The sequence below is a fragment of the Trachinotus anak genome, unplaced genomic scaffold (genome assembly GCF_046630095.1).
Source record: "Trachinotus anak isolate AG129_WGS33_773 ecotype Australia unplaced genomic scaffold, CSIRO_AGI_Tana_v1 ptg000011l, whole genome shotgun sequence".
Classification (NCBI taxonomy): Eukaryota; Metazoa; Chordata; class Actinopteri; order Carangiformes; family Carangidae; genus Trachinotus; species Trachinotus anak.
In genome coordinates this window covers 14234285-14242212 of record NW_027273862.1, presented here as the reverse complement: position 1 = coordinate 14242212, position 7928 = coordinate 14234285, and positions in this window count along the sequence as shown.

The window sequence follows — 7928 nt, the reverse complement described above, 5'->3', positions numbered from 1 at the left end:
TATACAGGTACCGTTCTCACTAAACATTTATTGGATAACACCATTCTTATAAAACTGGTGATTACAGAAGGGATATAGCAGACATTTTGACAAATAAACTCATACTGGTTTCATGACTTCAGAGATATTCAGGAGAAGGATCAAGATGTTTGACCTTTTATCTGCAAAGTGTCAGACAGACACACAACCACACCACACAACCCACCCACACACACACACACACACACACATACACACACCGCAGCTGTTCTAATCTACAGAGTAATGGTATGCAGTCACCTACTGCAGATAAATATGTATTGCATAGTTTCCACTGCATTGTAATCAGTCTTCTGTGACTGTGGAGCTCATTTTGCACCCAGCAAACGAAAATTACACAACATCAGTTTACTCAATTGTTGTGTCGTGACAAGAAAGTGCATGTATGGCGCAGCTGTCAAATATGTCTGTGCTTTGAAACAATGTCATTATTTTTCTCAGTTCATATGTGTTATAAACGTCACTGTGATGGAAACTGAAAGCATATCATCTCAGCTAGACAGCCTACAAATGTAAAATTACATGAAATGAATGCTTCTAATACATTATCCTGAAAGAATTCATCAATAATAAACAGCCCAGTGGTAGCCACTGGACATGAACAATAATAACTGTTATTGGAAGGCTGCTGTGACCTGAGGCTCTATATTAATATTAAGTTGAAGCCATTTTATTCTTTCTTGTTTGTGTGTTACAGTAAAACATAAATGCAACTCTACCTGTTATCCCATGCTGAGGCCACATGTACAAAACAGCTCACATGCAGACTTTTGGGATTTGCTATCCACACGAGCCCACATAAAAAACCTGAAGGACATCAATACGAAGACAAAACACACTGATGTCAGTGCAGCAAGTTTGAATTAAGTCATTAGCTTCAACACTTTGGAAGTGTCTGATGATGATTGTGATGAATGAGGAACAGGCCTATATATTATTACTTAAAACCTACAGTGATTAATGAGTTAATATCTGCACTTTTGGATTTTCTTACAAGCGATGGGTAACAGTAGGAATTAAGTAATGTTCTGTATTTGTCTGTCTGTCTCTATTTGTGTTTTGTGTTGTGCTGAAATTTTCCCCTCTGGATCTCTCCCTGCAGTCCCTGAGGCTACCCAGCTGAAACAACACTGAGTGGAGGACACTTAAGAACCTCACTCTATATCCACTCTCACACACTTTTACAGTGCTGCCAAAATCATAAGCCCTCCCCTCATCTTCTGCCAAAACCTCTTCCTTGTGGCACGGAAGCTTCAGCAATGTTTGATGACTGTTGTGATGAATAAGCTTAAAATTTTTTTAACCTCATTGTTTGAATTGAATTTCTGGAAGTAGACAATTGGACAGGAACACCAGTGTGATTAATCTGCTGGTATGACCATCTATTCACCTGACACAAGACTGGGAAGATTGGGGTCTCACCTAAGATGAAGTAGTTGGTGACCATGACAACAGTCTTTGGAGGGATGAAAGCAAATGAGAAAGAGGGAGAGGAGGAGAGAGATTAGCACACCTGGTGAGAAAAGAGAGCAGTGCAGTCGCTCTTGCTGATGGGTTAACTGTGTGTCTGTGTGTCTGTGATGACGTTAGTCTGATATGCAAGGAGCAAGAAGAGATGTGTTACTTTAACTACATACACAAGTGCACAGTGCTGACAGTCTGAATGTGGTTGGCCCTCACACTTTGTGGTGATAAGGGTCATGGTAACACACGCACATGAAAACAGAAGAGAAGAGACCAGATGGAGTGTGAGAGGGTGAGAGGGGGCAGAGAGTGCAGTTCTTCAGACAGATGGAGGCAGTGATGCTGTTTCTGATGACTGGGCCCCAGAGACAGGGGCGATCGCTTATGTCTCTGTTGCCAGCAGGCTCATATTCTGGGCTTTGTTCTTTTTAATCTGCTAACCTGTGGAGCGCCCGGACAGATGAGACACATTTAGAGGGTTGTGAGCAAGAACGCAAGCCTTCAGATGGGGCACCAACAAAACCTCATTCATTAACCTGACGTTCATTGAGGATTTACACCATTTTAAAAGGATTTGGCTGTGTGTGTGTGTGTGTGTGTGTGTATGTGTGTAATGCAGCAAATGGGTTTTGTAATATTAACAACGTTGTAGGATTAAAGACAGTTATTAACGACATGTCAGCTGTCTGAGAACAGATTATGAATTGTCTCCCAAAAGACAGTGTCACACAAAATTCTTGGATGTTCCCTTACAGCACTTGAAGTGAAGATTTTAGACGGACAATGTTGTTTTAACATCTTTGCACAGTAGAGGGCAGCAGAGAGTGAGTTTCAGACCTTGGGAACAGATGTCACCATATGCAGTATCGGGGCACACATGCATGAAGTGCATCAGTGTGGTTCATGACACAAAAATACTTTCTCCCACACGTGTGCACGTGCTTTAGCACATGTTAAGAAAGTGCAGAACTACAGTGTAATTTCTAGTTAGACTATCAAAGAAACACTGCCACTCTGCAGAGAATAAATATGTTCAGATCAAGTTACTCACATTTATACAGACCAGAATCACACATTACAAATCTTTTTCTGAACTGCATATCACGCAGTTCAGAAACTATACACTCCCTGCGTATATTTGCCCTTTTCTGCTATAAGCACATCAAGGAAGTAAGAAAGTAAATAATCACCACCATCATGATGATCATGATTTTTACAGTTTCTCATTTCAGTATACAAGTACATGATGAGACTGTAACAGGAGAGATGGCAAAAACAGCAATGGTGAACATAAACTACATTTAAAAGTTCACAATAAAACAAACTATGAAATAAAATGATTCGATCTTCCTGAAACATGTAAAAGACAAAAAAATGTTTTTTATATGGAAATTGGGCTAATGGACCAGGTGGAATTATACCTCACACTACACCCAGCCAGACACACTCCTGTGCGTTCGTGTGTGGATGTGTCTGTATTCATAAGCGTAAGTGTGTATCAGCGGCTGAGCTAAGGGTCACTGGCAGAGGAAGACTACGGCACGTCAAGTCACACATTCACTCCATGTGACTTGCCACGGTCTGTGATAGCAACTCAGAGAGACATAAGAGAGCGCTTTGGGATGGAAGCCAGACACACAGAGAGGTGTGTGAGAGTGCAGCAACATAATTATTTCATGAGACCTGTTGTGAGTGCTCTGCTCCCAAAGGCAACAGAGCTTATAGAGAAGAAAACTACCAGGGTGAAAATGATACGATTCAGGTTACCATAGGGCAGACACAGAAATGGACAATCTAAATATACACATAAGATTCACGCACAAACACACACACACTTACACACACACACACACAAACACACACACACATTATACATTCACAAACAGTATTTTAATATTCATGCATGACCACTGCTTCGTGCCTGATATATCTCACATCTCTGGCCCCATCTGCACAGAGAGAGACGCCCGCTAACAAGCTAACAAATATTTGTACTGACAGCAGTCACGTTTTGCTGAATCACTCACGTGCCAGGTCTTGCTCCTAAACAGCAGACAGGGTATTTATTTGGAAATGTGGGTGGGGTTGGGAGACAGTGACATCACTCCCTGTGACAAAGTGCCCATGGCACCCCTGTAGGGTTGACAATGGTGAGAAGGGAGCGATGGGGTCTTTAAGTCACTCCACTGAGCAGGGACACAGCTACAGACAGGCTGGCAGGTTGGTGTGTCGTATTACAGACACACTAGGCTGATACATCCCTTTTTACCACTGTGTATTGTTAAGGGTGACCTTCTCCATTTGCTGCTGAGTTTATTCTCTCTTTCTCTCTGTGGTGCTTCCTTAGTCACTTACATAGACACACACACACACACACACACACACACACACACACACACACACAGTCTGTGCTTTTATGGTGTGCAAACCAGATAGCTAATCTAATTAAATGGCTTTACCCACAAAGTTCCCTGGTGACTAGTCTGTCCCACCATGCACTGAATTCAATAACCACTTCCTGAAAAATGTCATGCCTGATAAACCAGTACATAGCTCAACCCACTCGAACACTTCTATCTGCTACAAAGCTTGGCAAAAGTTCAGTCAAGGCTATTTCATTCACTCTGCACTATTTCAATCTTGACACTGTGTCAGCCACACCTCTTGGCTCATGTCTGTTCATTTTACTTTCCTGACTCCTTCTATTATCCAAAACTCGGCATCTCTTACCTGGTTCACTCTATCCAGTCAAGTGAGCCCAGTGTCTCGGATCTTTCAGTTATATCGAACAGCCTACCACCGACTTCCACCCCTCGCCACACACATTTGTGTACTTTTGGTCTGGGCCTTTTTTATGGTGTAGCTCCTTATTTCTCAATGCTACAGTATAGACTTTAGACAATAATGTGAGTTGTAACAAACCCATGTACAAATTGAGGTCCATAAAGAAATTGTTTTCTGAGTTTGGTGTGGCTGGATTTACTAGTCTACACAGAGCCTTGACCTCAAGCCCATCCAACACCTTTGGGACAAAGTGGACTGTGAGCCAAGCCTTATCGCTCAGCATCAGTGCCCAACATCACTACTGCTCTTGTGGCTGAATGGGAACTAATTCCTGCAGCCAGGTTGCCAAATGTTATGCAGGGCCTTCCCAGGACATCATAGCAGCAATCACATGAGTATACTTTGCCCCAGTTTCCACATACTTTTGGCCACATAGTGTATACTTTTATTACAAATGCTTCAATCCCTAAACTAGTCCCCAATTGTTCTTCAGGTGGACATGTTTGGTTTTCTATACCACTGTGGGTACATATGGCCAAATATATGCACTTGTCAGCTGCACTTGTCACCTGTCAGCAGGGGAGCGCTGATGCTTAATGTTCCACTGGTTATCTCCTCTCACCACATGGCTACACAGTGCATGTGTTTAATCACTTTGACAGGTGCTTTTATATAAGTGCCTGACCAGTTGGTCTTTCCACCTGTTTGTCAGTGTGAGGCTTTCTGTTTCTCTGTTTATCCCTCTTAGGTCAGACTGACATGATGCCGAGCTGATGAGAGAGCATGGAAACAGTCTGGGTCAGTAGATTATTTATGAGTGCTCTTCTGGCCCAGAGTCCTTCCCTGGTGCCAGTGCAAGAAATTTACTGTGTCTGCAGTGGTCTGAATGCTCATCGCATTATTGGGCTACTAGACACAACCCACAAGGACAGTGAAAAAAGTGAGGAGGGAAGGAGGAGAGGAGGAAAAGAAAAAAAAACTTTAATTTGTTGCAATGTACAGGATGAGCAGATAGGAAACCGAATTCTCTATAAAATCACTGTGTAGTGTAATGATAGTAGAAAAGGAAAACGATGGAGAATAAAAGAAAAAGAAAGGGATGAAACTTTCAAAACAAGGAAGAAAATGTAATGCTGTACCTTTTGTTTTATTTAGAGTAAATAAATAAATATAAATAAACCTGCAATAACTCCTGCTGTGCTCATATGGAACAAACCTTGGTGTTTTATTACATAAGGACTGGCAGACCTAGGAGGTCTAGAGTAAGATCAGCAGCATACTAAACAGTCACTGATGGTGGAGAGGAACGCCTGCACAGCTCTTTGGATTCACATCTCACACACAATGGCTGAGACTACTTCTTTTCAGGGTACTTTTGAATCAGTTTCAGTTCTTCATTGTCAGGCGTACTCCATTTGCTGCGTAAGAAATAACATCTATTACAGAATAGCCTGCCCATTGTATAGCATAACTGCTCTTAAACATCTGCACCAGGCCTGTGCAAGCATTTTGTGGAATATTTTAATATATAATATATATATATGATATTAAAACACAGTGACTTATGACAAGAATGTTGAATTTGTTTTTACAATGCAACATAAGTAAATACAAATGGGTCTATTCTTTGTTTCACTGGAGGCTCTTGTGTTATAAATTGCACATGAGCTTATCTGTCTAAAGTGTGGTATGCAGTTATGGCACATGGCCATTCTTTTGTTGGGTAAGTATTTCCTATGAAACCTCTCTAACCTAGTTCCTGTACCATGTCTAAAAATGGTGTGTAAGGAAACAAGATGGTTTTCTTTCTCATAAACAAACCTTTTCAAGCTAGTGGAAATTTCCACTGAGGGCAATACATACAAGAGAGTGCTGGAACACAGAAAAGCTCCCCACAGATCCAGATGAACCCACTGTAGAATTATTAACTCTGTGGTATTTGTGTGTGTGTGTGTTTGTGTGTACTTGTACTTGCTACATAGTAAGGACCAAAAATTGTATTTTACTAACAGAGTGAGGACATTTTGGGAAAGTGAGGACATCTTGGCCGGTCCTCACTTTTTGAGACACCTTCAAATCACATTTTGAGGGTTAAGACTTGGTTTTAGAGTTATGGTTAGAATTAGGTTTAGGTTAGGGTCAGAGTTAGGGTTAGGCACTCAGTTGTGATGGTTAAGGTTTGGGTTAGGGGCTAGGGAATGCATAATGTCAATGAGTGTCCTCACAAAGATAGAAGTACAAGTATGTGTGTGTGTGTGTGTGTGTGTGTGTGTGTGTGTGTGTGTGTGTGTGTGTGTGTGTGTGTGTGTGTGTGTGTGTGCATATTCTAGCTTATTTGTGTAGTTTTGCATAATAAAGTAGTGATGAAGTGGAGCTATCTCTTTAGACATGTATAGTTGCCAACGGGGCTCACAACAAGCCAACAAATAAACCTGCAACTTACTCAGTGTACTACATCTGTGCTGCAACCTCCATCAGTGTTTTCTGATGTATATGTCTGTGAACTGTTATAAAATTGTAAAACTGTGACTCTATCACATGTGATATTGAACCACACATGTGATAAATTCATATGCCTGTGTGGCTTTCACTGACATTTCACAAGAAACAGGCACAAACATTTAGGACATTTCACAAATTAAGGGAATTTACAAGCAAATGCAGCAACTAAAATTATACACACATTAAAATTTGAATTACACTTATACATTCTAAGGAACAAATCAAATACCTAAGCAAAGCAAAGGTTTAGACCTAAAGAGTAAGAAAGGTGGAGCTGATACGAGACGGAGAGAAGAAATGTGAGGAGAAGAGGGAAAGAGGATGAGAAAAGTGGGCAAGCAGACTGTTTGACAAACATTAAGTCTGACTCCTGCCTTATCCGATTTGTACCTCTTTGTGAGTGAGTGAATGTTAGTGTATACCGCATGTGTAAGATTTTGTTATGGAGCAGGGGGAGAGTGCTCAGTGTTAACAGGCGCTCTTGTGGTAAGCAGCATGATGGGTGATTAAGCCTGGGAGTGTAAAGGAAGAGAATGCAAAAGAAACAGCTTTTGTCGGAGGAATCTTGGTTAGCTGTGTGCGAGCATACGTTTCAAAACATCAGAGTGAATTTTCCAAAGTTGCAAAAGATCATTCAGCCAATTAATTATTCAGGTCCAGTTCTCACTGAGACAAGGTTATGGCTGCATCCCTACACTGCAGCCCTGACTGCTGCTGAGTCAGGATTAATCTCATGGCACAATATTTTTCTGAATTCCTCACATGAATTATTTAAACTGAAATCACGAAACCTATTTGTGTGCATTGCCTTGGCCACATTATTAGAGCTGAAGGACACACTTTGGATAAGGAGGGAGACGCTGCGCAGGTGGGATGAAAATGCCTGTGGGTGTGTGGCTGCAGTCTAATAATGCCATACGCCTGAGGGAGTGAGCAATCAGAACATCACCATCACATGAACACAGCAGTTATGTAAGCAGCCAATGTTAGACAGCATGGCAACGTTGCCTGATTACAATCACTTGGTAATTACACAGACAAACATACAACACATGCACTTTTACTGATACATATGGTAGCTCCTGCTGAAAGAGATTTTTTCTGTAAATTGATTGGTTGATGTTGATATGGCTCATATA